This window comes from Cydia pomonella, chromosome 9 (assembly GCF_033807575.1).
Source record: "Cydia pomonella isolate Wapato2018A chromosome 9, ilCydPomo1, whole genome shotgun sequence".
Classification (NCBI taxonomy): Eukaryota; Metazoa; Arthropoda; class Insecta; order Lepidoptera; family Tortricidae; genus Cydia; species Cydia pomonella.
In genome coordinates, this window is record NC_084711.1 from 20,950,110 (window position 1) to 20,967,248 (window position 17,139).

At 36.9% G+C, this 17,139-nt stretch overlaps 1 protein-coding gene, 1 long non-coding RNA gene and 1 other non-coding gene across 10 annotated transcripts in view; 2 read left to right on the plus strand and 1 right to left on the minus strand.

Annotated features, from left to right (window-relative positions):
• LOC133520942 (integrin alpha-8) overlaps nucleotides 1-17,139 on the plus strand; it is a 229,797-nt gene that overhangs the window by 145,061 nt on the left and 67,597 nt on the right. The gene's annotated exons all lie outside the window — the stretch shown is intronic.
• On the plus strand, nucleotides 1,271-5,880 carry LOC133520948 (uncharacterized). 5 transcript variants are annotated; one of them, XR_009799840.1, is made up of 3 exons: nucleotides 1,300-1,664; nucleotides 2,318-2,675; nucleotides 5,539-5,880. It is a non-coding gene; the product is annotated as an uncharacterized LOC133520948 (long non-coding RNA). The 5 variants fall into 5 exon arrangements; XR_009799837.1 differs by lacking the exon at nucleotides 5,539-5,880 and adding an exon at nucleotides 4,658-5,002; XR_009799839.1 differs by lacking the exon at nucleotides 5,539-5,880 and adding an exon at nucleotides 4,667-4,685.
• On the minus strand, nucleotides 14,642-14,713 carry Trnap-ugg (transfer RNA proline (anticodon UGG)). The gene has a single exon. It is a non-coding gene; the product is annotated as a tRNA-Pro (tRNA).

Here is a 17,139-nt window from a genome sequence, read left to right on the forward strand (position 1 = left end):
AATTAGAACTTGGTCGAACGGATCCCCACTGTTTTTGTTACACCTCGTATTTACAAACGTCGATATACTCCCTTGTTTGTGTCTTGGTTTAATTCAAGTAGTTTATGGTTCCATATTTTAAAATATCATCCCTTTAATTTCTATCCAATAAAGTTCATTTACATATAATCTAATTTAATTCCCTTTCATACATGATTTATTACCTTCCCTCGGTTTTACATTTCCGCCTATGCCTTCATTACATTCCTTACATGTTCCTTAAAAGTAATAGTAGTACTAGTATATTTCATTACACAGTTCAAGAGCTAGCACCTCTGGAGTTGCAGGCGTCCATAGGCTACGTGGCTGCTTAACATTAGGCGGACCGTTTGTGTGTTTGTCGCCGCCATAGTATTAAAAAAACAATACATATATAATGAATAAACACATATTTATAAGCACATAATGAATAAATACATAAATATCAAAATAAACACAAATAACTTTAGAGGACAAAAAACGTTCTACGAAAAAAACAATAAATCGGTACGAAACTAGAGACCGGCTCGTAAACAAAGACACCGCGCATGGAATAAACTGGATTTTATTGTTCTTAACCGGTTAATCTGACAATAACTTTATGAAAATGTTCTCTAAATAACCGGTTTAAAAATAACGGTTTTCGAACCAAACTGAAATTTTAAGGTTTCGTGCCAAGTACATAATAATGGTTTGTAAATTTAACCGGTTTCGGAGCCTTGCGAGTAAGTATATTATTTGCAACGGGAGCTAATGATAACATTGGCACGTGTCTAAGACTGAATAAAATAGCGCCGTGACGATGCGCTCGATCCGCGCAAAGTAACAGACAATCACAACTCTTTGCCATTGAAAATTGAACCGTATTTAATCTACAGCGGCTTCGATCATTCGGAAGCGCGCGAACATCAAAGAACACCGCCGCCAACAACGATCGCTTACTATTGGATTTACAGTAATGTGTGCTTTATGAACAAGGTAGATGATTTAAATTAGCACGCTTATATGCTGAAAGGGAAGCCCTTTATAAGGCTAACCCTTATAAGCGATGTGCAAGGTATTGGTGAGCGGATGATAAGGGTTTTGTAAGGGTATTAGGATACCGATACCTCAAAAGGGTTAGCTTTAATATAAGGGCTTTAAAAGCAAAATGAAAGGGTTTCGCCGGGCAAAGGGTATGGTGAGTTAAGCCTTATGCAAAACCCTTACAAAACCCCTTATAAGGGATAGCGGGCCGGTCCCTTAAAATTTCTGGACGCAACGGCCACGTTCCCGCGAACAGAACTGTCAACTTCATTGTGTTTATTCATGTAAGCCGACGACCATTAGGGCATAATAAAATAAAACGTTTTTAACTGAAAATAACAGTTAACATTTTATAAGAATATGAAAAAATAAAGAAAATAGTGTTAACAGTGACGAATTGCAAAATTGGAGGGAAAAAACCACAAGATCGGAGAAGAAAATGCAACTTTCGCGTTCAAGGTCAATTGCGGCGTCCTTTCGTCGATAGCATAGCTACATGGACGTGATAAATATCGAGATAAAAATGTAGCAGGCCATGGATGTACCTACATTAATAGTGCCAGCGAACGAATGTTTAATGCATACATAACTAAAATTCCGAAAAGGAACATAAACGTCGGGTAAGAAATACAGTGGAGTAATATCAAGTGCTAATTCGTTTGTTTTTTGACGTTTCTGCTATGCATTCTGGAGCACTATTCTAGGTGTCTTTGTTTGCTAATTGCATATGGTGGTTGTGCTGTGCATTCTGGAGCACTATTCTAGGTGTCTCTGTGTGCTAACTGCATATGGTGGTTGTGCTGTGCATTCTGGAGCACTATTCTAGGTGTCTCTGTTTGCTAACTGCATATGGTGGTTGTGCTGTGCATTCTGGAGCACTATTCTAGGTGTCTCTGTTTGCTAACTGCATAAAATGGCTGAGCTAAGCAGTTTGGAGTGCTAACCTAGGTATCTCTGCTGCTATTTGCACTTGCCAATCTTTCCCATACTATACTAGGTGCGTTCACTGCCAGTAGCCTTGGGATATTGTGGTGTTATCAAATATCCCTTACCAACAGCACTAAGATGTTGCCCATGTCCTACCCGGCAATGGGTAGTGGACCATAAGCCACCTACAAGTCTTACTAGATATACCTACTGGGTTTGGTGGCGTGTTAGACTAGACACAGCTCTTAACCTCAAGAATTAATCAATGTGGTATGCCAGACTAGGCTGTCTCTTGATATATACTTATCTTCAAGTAGGTGAATTTAAGTGCTTATTCTAATTTCAGCAAGTGAAGAATGAAGCGAGTTAATTTTGACCTTGTTGGAAGGAGGCACCGCACCAGAAGGTTAAATATGGGAATAATCCTTCTAGGACAATCTTGTTGTTTGCTTGCAGATATATAATTACGAACATTACAAAACAACAATGACCCGGACAAGATTATGAAAAAATACTCTGCCTTGTTAAATTACTAGTGCTCTGAAGATGAACCCAGAGACTCAAGCTGCGGCTGGTGAGACGTTTGTCAGTTGGGAACAAGGCTAGGTATTGAAATGAAACAAAATAAAGTTTCCTGTGACCTGTTCTCTCACTGTGATGATTTAGCACTCAATAAATTGTCTGCTGTAACCAGCTATGAAAAGGTAATGTCACTCTTAAGTGACCACTGGTTTTTTGTGTGATTATTATCACTGAGAATCTTACCTAAGGCAGCTGTTCAATTATTAAATCACAATCAATGGCATAAGAGGTTTTTAAATCATTTACTTAAACATGCTGTTGACAAGTGGTGTTTTAAGAAAGTTTAGCAGAAGTACTAATGACTTATAAATTATTGTAAGTCCTAATGCCCGGTACTTTAAACTTCAGGGGCTCAACTATCAATATTTTTTTCTAATGTATGTTTTGCTGTTGCTTTTCTTTGTTATCATATAATAAAGTATTTATTACTTATTTACTAACAACATACAAAAACCCTGGTCAAAAGCAGCAATAAGGAAGCGGAGCAACACTTTCCCCTTTGCATCACAATGTGGTCGCACTCAGCGACACCACAACAGCCTGTGTTCATTTAGAACAAATTCTTGAAAGTTGTGGTTAACTTAAATACATTTTTTGTCAGTGCAATGACATCATATTTACAAGGACCCAAGGATTTTGTCCTGGTTAATCATACATTAATTCTGAAAAATGATTACTATTGAGCAATCGACAGTCAATACTAGGAAGTTATGTGACTGTGATATATACTGTGTGTACAAAATATATGCCTATGATGTTCTCACACAAGAATATACACTTTACACAGCTTAATATTTAACTAAAATATTTTATGTACAAAACCCTAAGGGAAGTAAATACAGTTATATTTTTAATATAAGTAAATTGATTGCAACTAAGCATTGGAATTGCCATGAAACTAATTGTTGCATGAACACCTTTTACTTGATTTTATGAGAGTAGAAAATATCTCTGATTCATGTGGAAAGCTGAGATTACAGTTTTAAGTCCTGTCATTAGACTATTTGACTATATGTCTCTCTAGCTATGTGTCAGACCTTTCATGAAGTGTCCAAGATCTAGAGGTCACACAATGAGCAACTGTTTAGATGTTATATCTATTGTCCTTATGATAAATGTTTTTAGACTATGTAGGTACCTATACAAGATGCACTCTATTATTCTTGATACCATATGGAGCTAGGTATAATCAAATTAAACTAGCTCCTTAGTACCTTAGAAAGCTGTCTAATATCTGGATTTATTTCTTTACCCAATAAGAAACAATGTCAATATATCACCTAGTGTGACTTATTTTGGTGGCTAATTGAAAGTAAAGGGTTATAAATATACTTTTTGAAGATATTTATTTACTATACAGTAATAGTTTATTGACCTGCTGGGGCAACCGTGTGGAAATGAGTTATCTGTGGGATTATGGAAGGAGCCTATTAATAGAATACATTACATTAATTTTATTCAGCTTAATGGTGGTCTTTATATTTAAAGACGTTTCTTTCCGATTTACCAGACTGTGACATACTTCTGAGAAAATACAACACAGCTATCTCAATTATAAACCGCTTTGGTGAACTGAAATACTACTGTACAGTATTTTTACCTCAAAACCATCGATGTTCGATGCTCAAAACAATGTTGAGGAACAATTGGCATTGGTGTGAAACGAGACATTACAATATTAGTCTTAAATATTATAGGTGAACTGTGTCATAGCTGATTGAGAGATAACTATATAAGATTTCGGAGATAAAACGTAAATTAAACAATGAATATTTAGAAATTTCCTGCATCATTTTGGAACTCATATACCGAGTTATTGGAGTCGCGCAGATGAAATATGTGAACGCTATATATATCCTGGTGTAGTAACCCAGATATTTTTTCTACATAGATGCTTGCACATTTTCTTTGATGAATTATTTTATCTATGCTTTTCTTCCATTCGAAATGAAATTTAAGGTACCTATTAAAGTTTTAGGTAATGCAGAAGACATGGCAACAACCATATTGTACACAGTTTTTACAAATACTTACATGTTACATACAATTGTATAGATTTGAGCGCCAGCTCACATTTATAAAAACTTATTCCATTAACCGGCAGTTTCAGTAGTGTCCTTGCCTGGTTACCCCGGTGTTATCCGGGAAGTTCCATCACTGAAGGAGCGGAAAAGAGAAGGAGAAAGGAGGAACTTTCGATTGGTGCGGCCAACAGCATGGTGGGGTGGAGTCTCTTATGCCCAACACCGTCAAGCAGTATCGTAAACACTTGAAACACTGGTGTATGTTTTGTGGAAATAATTACATTAATTATCTTATCGCATCTTTTCTAGCAATGTTTGCCATTCTGAAAGCATTATGTGATGAGGGATCTAGGTATGGAAGTGTCCATTTTTCTAAATCTGCTCATGTGCTTATATTGGGATATAGACGACTCCTCAAATGATAGAGTGAAACGCTTTATGAAGAACGTTTTGTTTCAATTACACCCACCTCAACCTTAAAGTGTGACCTGGGACCCTTAATCAGTCTCAAATTATTTATCAACAATGCCACCAATGAAAATTTTTCATTACAGAATTAAGAGAAAGTTATGAAATTGCTTAGGTACTTACCTTATTTGCTATTGTTACTGCACGCAGCGTGCAAACCCTGTCCTTGATAAAATATGTAATTTTTACTATTATTCTGATTTTCTGACCAAGTCCTTACAAAAATTTCAGCTACCTTTGCTATCCGTAGCATTTTTCAAGGAAAACTAATTTGAAATGGAATGAGGCTTGCTCAGGGCGAATATATTTTAGCTATATATAAAAATAACGAATGGTATTCATTCAGTTGTTAGTAATTATTTATTGCCCTCAAAAACCTCATATGACCATCACTTCCCAAACGATTTGTTCTTGATTAAGTCAACTTTTAAAGATAGTGGTATTGATATTTTTGTTTTCACCACCCATTCAACCTATTATGCGTTGGTTTCAGGATCCAAACCAAAATCATTTAGGAGTAATATTGATGGAAAGAAAAACATCAAGTCCGAGTCTAATGATTTTGCTCATTTCATAATAAGGCCATAGTGCCATCCAATGATTGTGCTTGATCCTTAGTTAAGGAGAAAATAAGTGTTACTAAAGGTTGTAAGTAGCAACACACCGTTCTGTTAAATGGTATTAATGAAATACCTATTAATAAGGAACAATTCATTTTTTGTTTCAACTATTGTTGAGGATGCCTAAGCAGGTCTTCAAGGAAGACTTCTTATTAAAACTTTTGTACTTGTATTTATTTATATAATAAATAAATAAGGATCAAATTACAGTACAACTTGTCGCTCTGGTGTCTTTCAGAGGATTTATATATGATGATATATTCTTTTTGGTGATCTCACTAGATCTCTAAATAATGTTTTAAGAACTAAATATCTATATTGGAAATACAGTTAATGATAGCTAAAAAAGTTCCTTTTCTAAATGAAATCTTAGATTTCATTATTGAAATACAAAGCCAAAATAAAAACTTTGAAAACCTATCTCTAAACATCTACTTAGTTATTATACATCATTGAAGAAATTTGTGCAGCGTAATAGTAATTAGAAATTAAACGAACTTACCTGTAAGTGAAGTTCAATTCTAATTATATTAGCTGCACAAATTTCGAAATGATGATCCCTCCCGCCCAGTACCCGGGTTGTCTTGAGACAACCAGGGATTCTAATAGTCTAATCCCTGTCAAAGTTTTAAAGCAATATTGGCTTTGCAGAGTTGTGGGCCAAGCTGTTCCATCTGTTGCCATATTCACTGCCAGCATGGGCTACGAGCATAGCGGATACTAAGTGTTTTTTCCGCTTTGTAGCGACTTGTGCCTGAGAATAGAGAACCCTAGCAGGTTACTGGCAGTGAAAGTGTTGTGTCTTGGCTTGTTACTCTAAACTAAATGAAGTTGACAGTTCTGTTCGCGGGAACGTGGCCGTTGCGTCCAGAAATTTTAACTTTACTCTGAATATTCATGGTCGAAGGCTTCATGATAACGCCTACTACTTAGTTATTATACATCATTTCGAAATTTGTGCAGCTAATATAATTAGAATTGAACTTCACTTACAGGTAAGTTCGTTTAATTTCTAATAATGTCTCGCTGTCGCACTCATTTGGAAGATTGATACGGCGCAAACGATTGGCATCTTGGCTAGGCCCTCAGTAATGATTTAAAAAAAAAACCCCAATCAAAACTTAACTACGTGTGGAAATGATTGCGGTAATATTACATTCGTTTCTGTCACCCCGAATTTTAAGTAATCAATTCTTAAAACTGATGTTCTGTTGAAAATCCTTCGTAAGCACAGACAGAATCGTACTCCCAAATTAAAGCGTCCTCGTAACGATAATTATTTCGACAAAATGTTACTGGCTGTTTAAAGATATCAAAACTTTTAAAAAACTCGTCCATTTTGCGTTCCATTTTTGAAACACAGTCGCGTTCGACGAACGTCGTTCAAAACGTTTTTGTTTCTACTAAAGGAGTTGGAATTTTTATTTCGGAATGCCGAATTAGTGCAAAAAGCGGTCTCTCCCAGCGAAGCAATTTGTTTAGGCATTTTGTTCTGTTTGTATGAGGATTACCTGTGGAGAGGGCTACGCGGGTGGAATTCGAAGTGGAGATACGAGTATAGGGTGTCTTAGTTCATAAGATTTGTATATACTCGTACTCAGTTAAGAGATACGTCATTTCTACCCACAACGTAATTCTCACATATTATACATATATTTTTATTAGGGTATTGGAGTTTCACAGTTGACACATCAATGTGCAAAAGCGTAGTTTGTGGAGGTTTTAGGAATTTGTCTTAATATTTGTATGCATTAGGATTTTGAATGTTAATATTTTGAAATTTTGTTAAATTTCTTTTCAACATTTCTAGCACTAAACACTAGTGTTGTTGATATAAAGTCTGTCCAGCCATTTCCATCAGTAATAAATTTTTGGCAAAAATTTCATTTTTGGTACAAGCTTTTATCGCTGACTGTACTTTTCTTTCCACGAGTAACTAATACTCATCGAGACAATTCTAAAAACCCCAAACACAATTAGGTTACGTTGTTTTATCACAGAGTTCCTATGGCCACCTCCTGTCTCCAGCATCAGATCATCTCGATGGTACCATAATATTGCATTGTCACCCGACTTACATATGTATGCAAATTTTCAGCTTCATCGGAAACCGGGAAGTGGGTCAAATTTAACTTGCAAGATTTGATTACAAACAGACAACGGTCAGGTGAAAGTAAATAAAAGCTTGTAAAAAAGGCGGCAAATTTAAAAATGTAAGCGCGAAGGGTTATCATTCCATTGGAAATTTGAATTTCGCGCCTTTTTCTATTGACAAAATTGTTTAACCGGCTATAGTTCTCAAATATAATCTTACAAAATAGTGCATTACGACATTGAATGGATTGTTAAAGTTATTATACTTTAAGCTCCAGTTTAGCTTATTGTGACGGAAGAGTAACTACGGAACCGTACACTGAGCGTGGCCCGACATGCTCTTGGCCGGATTTATTTTAAATGTTTTTACTCTATAGCTTAATGCAAAATTTTAACTACATATTTACACCTTGTAATTTCCTTGTCATATGCATTGTCTATTTGTTTATTTCTGTGAACATCCTGTACAAATGGACCATAGTGCAGTGCAAGTAAAAATAGCCACCTCCGTATAATCGATCCTTTTTTGCCAGAATCGCTTATAACAAATTACAGGCTCTATTAGGTCTGCCTTGCGATTGTTCCTGCAATGAATACTGATTGCTTTTTGCTTTTAATCGATTCTCACGGATCAGCAATGAAATTATCGATTATTTGTAGCAATTGTTTTATTATTTTTATATTATTATGGATGTCGAGATAAATAGTTTTATTTTTATTTGCCCTTTATACTTCGTATCCTATCCTTTGAAGAAAGAAGAAAGAAGAAGTTTGAAGCCTATCTAATGCGGCGACAACTGCGAGGGTGTGGTTGTCTCCTGTATATCTAAAGACAGAGTTGCTAAGCGCATCTTCTACTCAGAGTTGCAAAGTGATAATCGGAAACAGGGCAGCCAACTGTTGCGCTACAAAGATGTGCTGAAGCGTTACATGCGGAGATGTGACATTGAACCATCGCACTGGGAGACTTCGGCACGAGATCGGCCGAAGTGAAAGCATACAGTGAGTACAAAAGTGCAAGCCTTTGAAGAGCAGAGGCGAGTGGAACTCGACGCCAATAAGCGTGGCGAGTTAAAGGCCCGATCACCTGCGGTCATAAGCTACAATTTTGTCGGAGGGGTGCTGACTTGCGGTGAGCGTGGCCGTACATTTACTGGGAAAATAGGCTACGTCAGCCATCTGTGAGCTCATGATCGTCGCTCTCACTAGCCACTACAAAATCAGTCGCCGAGGCCGAAACCGGCTAGGACGGGATGATGATACTTAGTATCCCACAGCTGGGGAAAGGCCTCTTGATTTCCACGACTCCTGTTGTTGAGCTCTTTCCGGTCAGTTACTAATAAAGGCGTCTAAGTCTTCCCGCCATCTCCGTCTGGGCCTGCCACCAAGGCTTGGAACCGGTTTATAAAATACCGGTAAAACCGGTTTATTTCGGTTTTCCTCCGAACTTTTATAAGAACGCGAACGTTTTAAGAACTTTATTGTAACCTAAAAAAACCGGTTTATTCGACGAACGAAGAAACGGCTGTCTTGTGAGTGAATTTCAGTCTGGTGGACTGCAGTCAGTGCAGTGCAGTGCAGTGGTGATGACATAGCTGGTAGACCCGTACTTAAAAATAACCCACACTTAAACATTTTCATACGCACAGCGCACATTTAAATATATACCTTAGCAAATGTCGATTCCCAAGCTATCGCCAGTGTATTATAATTGCAAATAGATTTCCTGCGTAAATCGCGAGATATCTCGTCACAGTACCTATGGCGAATAGATGCTAAGCTTGGGTTATCTGAAGCAGAGTTTAGGAACAATGTCAGTATTATATCTTGTATCCAACATTTGACGTGTAAATTTCGAACTCAGTGACTGACTTCTCGTCCTTAATAGTCCAGGAATCATACAGGATTCTAAGAATATCGAGTGAGTTTATAATCGTGTGGGCTTAACCGTGAGCGTATTATACCGATCTATATATACACGTGTTATTTATTTACTATTTGACATAGAGTCTTTACTAGTACTTATTTACTCCGTTTTGGCTAAGCGACCCAAAATGAGACCTGGCCTCCGACACAAGACAGCGCCACTTTTCCCGGTCTTGTGTGACATCTCGCCAATTGTTGACTCGAAGTTCATGCAGATCCGCCTCCACTATGTCGCTCCAGCGATACCTGGGGCGGTCTCCTGCTAGACAACCCAGGTACGCTCTTTTGACGTTCCAATCTTCATTGATTCTCTCAAAACAGCCCAACCAACGGAGTCTGTGAGCTTTACTTTCTCCCATTATGTTAGGTTCAGCCACTAGGTCTTCAATCTCACCTGTCAGTCTTGTCCATCCAGTCCTGTCAGTGCCCTGTTCCATCCGGTCTTCGCTTGGAGCCCAGTATCTTACGGAGGATCTTCCTCTCGGCAACTAGCAGCATATTTTCTTCCTTAAGTACTAGTGCTAGTGACAATAAAAAATGTTTATAAGATTATGTACATAAAGTTAGATTAAAGGATCGATAAAAGCCATTTATATTTGGTTAACCCAACATTAGCCGCACACTGGATTGTTTGCGCGCGGTCCACGCCTAATTTTTGAAGATGTAGTACTCTGTAATATACTTTCTATTATTCTTCTATGTATACGCAGTTAAAGCTTATCTAACGTAATAATTTGTGCTTCAAGGCTAGATGCTTTGTAATGGATTTTATGCAAAGCTCATCTGCATTGATATCTTTAGTATAGCATTTCGATATAACATATGTATAAAAATAAGGTTGAGTCAGGCTAAGCTAACTCTGCAGCGTTTTTGATAGTACACAGTGTGCAAGTTTTATTTTAAACGACAAACTTCTATGAAACTAAGACTTTTAAAATAACACTTGCACAATCATCATACCATATCCAAAACGCTGCAGAGTAAGCTTAGCCTGACTATACCGATGATCGCTGTATGCGGCAGCCCAGTCCGACTTTAACTTTAGCGCTAAGCAATACATTAACTTTATGAAATCGCTATCCATTCCATTTTAATACAACCGCAATTTTCTCTATCATCCATGTCGTATCTATATCCCAGTAGGCCTACTGGTTATAGGCTCAGTTTCTGTATTTGGTATGGCCACTTGACGGATGCGAGATATTATGGCTTTCTATTGCTTTTATTGTCTTTCGCGGTTGGAGGCAGATTTATTGGAATTGACTGTAATTTGTTTAGTTTGACGGGTTTAAAGGTAAGTTAAGGTTTAGGAGATATAAGATTTTACTTTAAAAGAAATTGAAATGCAGATTTTGAGCATCAACAGAACTACGTATAGTATTGATAGTCTATAATGCTTTGAATATAGAGATTTGCTACGGATCAACAAGCTGGATGCTTTAAATTATATTAATTATATACGACCGGTCTGGCCTAGTGGGTAGTGACCCTGCCTATGAAGCTGATGGTCCCGGGTTCAAATCCTGGTAAGAGCATATATTTGTGTGATGAACACGGATATTTGTTTCTGAGTCATGGGTGTTTCTATGTATTTAAGTATTTATAATTATAATATTATTATATATATCGTTGTCTAGGTACCTACAACACAAGCCTTATTGAGCTTACTGTGGGACTTAGTCAGTTTGTGTAATAATGTCCTATAATATTTATTTATTTATTTATTTTATCCATCTCCATCATTCAGCTTTATCATCTTTATCATACGAATGGCTAAGGAGGGGAAGAGGAAGTCTAACCTTGGAAGTCTAACTAAAGTTCCTGCAATTATATTCCCAATCCACTATAATTGGATATTTTTAAATCGAGAATGAATAAGACAATAAGCATGTTCCATCCTAGACACATCGGCACTTACCATGAGGTGAGATTGTGGTCAAATACCTTCCTGCAATAAAAAAAACTTTCAGACAATTGGAGCCTGATTCTTTCATTGTTTTCGACCACAAATCGCTCAACACACTTTTTCTTCTTTGTCTTTTTATTTTGACAGCGTAATTGTGTTCATCAGCTATTGGTTTTTCCGCCAATGTTCTTTGATATTTTCTTTTCTTTTGCATACTTATATCTAATGAGTCATCTATTACAAGCTTTTATTTAACTTGCATTGTGCCTATGTTTGTATGCATCAAATCAGGGATCGGAAACCGGTATTTTTTGTATGGGAACGAAAACGGTATTTTTTCGTTCTTTGTTAATTACTTCATTTCTAATTAGGCAATCTAATAATACGAAGTCGTTATCTGAAAACACAACTGAGTCCTACATTTAGAGTATAAAATAAACCGAAATATATGGTTAATTCGATGTTTTTGCAAAAAACCGGTTCCGATCCCTGCATCAAATATAGCTTAAAGTTAAATTCGACCTACTTCCCGATTTTTGCATAGCATCGAGCTGATGATGATGGAGACAGGAGGTGGCCATGGGAACTCTGTGATAAAACTGACAAAACAATGTAGCCTAATTGTGTTTGTATTTGTTACAATTGTCTCGGCGAGTAAGTAAGTAAATATTCTTTATTGCACCAACAATTATACATCTTACATACATGTAAAACTACAAATAAATATTAAAGGAAAATAGAACCGGGTAACAGCAGGCGGTCTTATCGCTAATAAGCGACAATAATAAGTGGCGATCGAGTATTAGTTGCCTGATGAAAGAAAAGTACAGTCAGCGATAAAAGCTTGTATCCAAAATGAAATTTTAGACAAAAAGTTATTACAGCTTTAACTTGATTCGTTTATCTTATAGATATAGGCGATTTTCATCGTAGCCTCTCAAATACGAGTATATCGAGGTGAAAATATGCATGCCCTGGTAATATTAAACCGTGATACAACACCTCCCGTAAAAGGTTCTATCACGTATAGTTGGAGTTTTGGTAATTATATTTTCAGTTTTCATTGTTATCAAAAATCTACTCCCATTTTGCTTCATCCTGTACCCGTTTTCTCTGAACAAATTGTCCGGTGATTTGTCAGCGCGGATTCCTGGCGCGCCTAATATGGCGACTGATACAAACTTCGGATTTGACCGCGACCCGTACGTTCTGCGCGCGCGCAGCCGGTCTCACGCCAGTGAATCTTGGCCTTAAGATTAGGACTTTTGACGCTTTCTGCTGAGAAGGACAGATAAATATGTATATAGTTAGCAGCCAGAAAGTATAGTGTTATTCGAAAGGACAGATCTAATAACTATAAGTAGTGTCCGACCGAAGTTGTGGTTTCGGTTTCAGCATAGAAACTACTTACCATCAGGCGGGTCGTATGCTTGTTTGCCACCGACGTTAAAAAAAAGCTGTTGAATAGTCTCATCTCCGCTAGTCTCTTCGTCTAAGTGGGAAGGCAGTCTTATACTGGTCCTACTGGCGACATCTTCCGTGCTCGGTTAAGCATTTGGAATGGTACCCCATATATGGTGCGCCAGCGCATTGTCTCTTTTGGCCATTTTGTGACTTTTTGTGACATTTTCTTATAATTTCGCGGCACTTTAAAGTTGTTTTTGGTCATTTTATGGAACCTATTTTCTGTTTTCTCGTTTTTTGAGTTTCATGCCTTACAAGGTAAAAACGAAATATGTAGTGGGTTAACTGTTTTAAATTGTTTTAAAAAAATCTCTACCTTAAAAAAAAGTCGTTCCGACGCCATTTTGCTTTCTGATATAGATATTTTTTTTATTTTCGTATGACTGATGATTACCAATGACTTTGTAAATATAATATGCTTCTGCATGAATTATTTATATTTTAATACTTATATACTTGTTTTGACATTTAATTATTTCTAGAAATGAATGTAAATTATAATTTATAATTTTAAGTCCTAAATTGTACACCCTAGCAGGGTATCATGTACCTACTTGACTATATTTAAGACCAAAATGTACAAATGAACATGATTCAATGGAATAAATGATATGATATGATATGATATGATATTTTGTTGGAGTATCAATAGTAACGAATGAAACATCCTTTCTAAAGTAGCTGCCATCATGGAGTTCTTTTCCAAATGTGACCGCCGGCAAATCGTCCCACTTTGTCGCTTGCCATAAGAACGAAATTTGCTTGCATATTTCTGTGAATAAGCTGACAAGGCGTCCTTATGGCAAGCGACAAAGTGGGACGTTTTGCCGGCCGCGGTCACAAATAGAGATACATATATCTCTACGAGTCCAGAAAGTAAGTAAGGTTCTATGTTCTATGACTTACATCTTTTTGTTAGATAGATAAAATACATTTATTCATGACAGTCACATGTACGAACATGTACAGGCAACAAAAACAGAAGAACAGAGCATTAAGTGCGCATCACGAAATGGACCCAACTCAGCATAATGCTAGCTATGAAGCCAGTGCTGATCTTCCGTAGGGCCCATTCGGTGATGCCACGACAGATAACACATACCACATACAGTTTATTAAAACATTACATAGAAAAGAAACCAAGAAAAAGATGAATTACTTACTACTACAGAGATTACACCAAAACACATGAAGAAAAAAAAACACAAAACACATCGCTTTAAAAAATATAAATTTCGTTTACAATGTTAAGTTATTAGATAATAATTTTGATGCGTAGTCTGGGTGCTTAGCCAACGTGCCAATCGTTAACGCTTCGTAGCGTAGCGATAGCGATCTCTCTCTATCACTCTTCCATATTCGTGCGAATGACAGTTGCGTGTCGTTCGCTATGGAGCGTAAACGATTAGCATGTTGGCTACGCACCCTGATCCGTTACTTTTGACGCTGACACCTACCTAGGCTAAGCGGGTGAGGTGTTCAAAATGATCTGTACACAGATTTGTTGTCAACTTGTTAGTAATCAAGAGTTTGATCATTTTTAACACTTGGTCCACTTCTGTTGCTGATAACTGTACCAAAAAACAGGGCACGACCGGGATTTGAACCCGGGACCTCTCACACCCAAAGCGAGAATCATACCGCTAGACCATCATGCCACATGAAAGCCTTCATGAAAAACCTTATTTTCTTAAGTTTTATAACACTTGTGCAAACAGACGTATTCATTGACATTATTTAATATGCGACAGCCATCACAACCCACATTCAAAAATGTATATTATCTAAGTACACGTATGTGTTACTTGGCCATACAATCGTAGTTCAAAATTGCTTGTACAGTCGACGTCAAAGATAACACTTTTGTACCCTACTTCTTAGTACTAAACATAAGAAAAAAAAATGCATTTATTTCAGACAAATAAGTGCCCATAGTTTGTTAGTAACAAGAAAATACTTAAATAACTATATTAGTACCTAAAGGTTGTCTGGAAGAGATCGCTCTGTAGCGATAAGGCCGCCTGTTGTTTACCTCTATCTTCATGTTTTTTATGTGTTTCCATGTACATTTTTTTCAGAGGTTGTGCAATAAAGAGGATTTGTATTGTATTAGTACCTAAACTTAAGTGAATTGCCTGATTAGGCAACTGTCCCACCTCTCCGCTACTACGCCCAGGACGCTGTGGCGGCTGTTGCGGACTCTGCGGAGCGTCGCGGCCCAGCGCTTAATATGCTTACTAAGGCGAATATGTAAACATATCTGTACGTCGACTGTACCTACCTATCTTATACATAATTATGCACTAGATATGCCCGCTGCTCCCCCTACTTTGTGATTATGTCTGTATAATAGTCCTCCCTTTCCTTATACTTAAAAAAAGTACACATCTTTAGTACCGAGTACAGCTTAAGATTTTTATCGAAATCATAATTGAAATTTAACCAATATCTATGTATTTAAGTAATTATAAATATTTATATATTATATATATCGTTGTCTAAGTACCCTCAACACAAGTCTTATTGAGCTTACTGTGGGACTTAGTCAAATTTGTGTAATAATGTCGTATAATATTTATTTATTTTATTTATTTAATAATCGGTAAACATCTAACGGTTTAAACTTTCGCATACTTACTTATTAAGAAAGAAAGAAAATAAATTTATTCAGGACGCTTAAGTTACCTTTTAGGTATCTTGATGCTGGTCTTCCGTGGAGACCTGTCCAAGCGATCGCGTCTGTTAAACTAAGTCGAAATGATGATAGGAATCAGTTATAGATTCTTACTAGCAAGATAAATATTATAGCTGGTTGTAGTACTTTGAGTACTAGAATCTTCCTACGACTACTTTCGGATAGAAATAGTTAAAAAGATTTTTTAATAATCCACGTGTTGTAAGTTATTACGAAATAGTTTAACTAAGTTAATTATTTTCTAACATAAATCTTGAACCGTTTAAGAAACAGCCATTACTGCCACCTAGCGACACAAAAAGTTAAATTAAAAACACATTAATATCACGGCAGTTAAATTATCACTCCTGACGTCGGCTTCCATACAACAGTTTTAGTACTGAGCAGTTGGCCTGAAATTGTGTAACTGCCAAGCCATTCCCGTCAGTAGAAAAAACCGGTAAATGAAAAAGTATGGGGCGAAGGGTTCCGTAGAAAAGTTGAAATTTGCGCCTTTTTCTGCTGACAAACTTGATTATGTTAAAACTTATGCGCGAAGAAACTGAATTTAGTTATCGTCCATTCCGCTCGTACTTGCCCGTACATGTATTGGCGCGACCGACAGTGTACTTTCGAATTGGCCTCAAAGTATGAGGTAAAGGTAGTCATCATTAGCGAACTTCAGATCATAAAAATATGTTTTTAAATTGACATTGATCTCATTAACCAAAACATTAAATAAACTTTTTCTTCCTAGCGTTTCTTCTTATTGCCACGGCTTATGGGAGCCTGGGGTCCCAAGAGTTGGACGTTTACGAAAGCGACTGCCATCTGACCCCAGAGATTTCAACTCAGAGGGGCAACTAAGTCTTATTGGGATTAGTCCGGTATCCTCACGATGTTTTCCTTTACCGAAATTCAACTAACACTCATTGGTACGAGCCATTTCGAATTGAGAGTCTCACGCTCTTACCGCTTAGTACGGCTTCTTAGTCTCATCCGGCAGAAAGCACGAATCTTGGCATGCATATAGCTTTTAGGTTTAAAAGAATAAATAGAAGTAGAAACACGCCGAGAAGTTGTTTCCCTCCCACCGCCACTTTTATATCACAATTTTAGTATTTATAAATTTTCATGATAACCGTGAAAGCTACAGTAAAAATTTCTAGGAGAAGTATGATCTCCATAAAATTCTCTAGAATATTGTCTTTAGAAATATGTTTTTTAAGACCTATAGTTTTCAAATTATAATTAATTTTCTATCCTTTGTATGGTCCAGCGGAATTGATGGTATCTCAATATCTCAAGCTTGTTTCGGCCCCACGAGAAATGTCTGAGAATCAGTCACGCACGATCCGTTTCGTTTTTGTGATTAAAAAATCTCTTAACGTCTCGTATTTTAGGATTCTG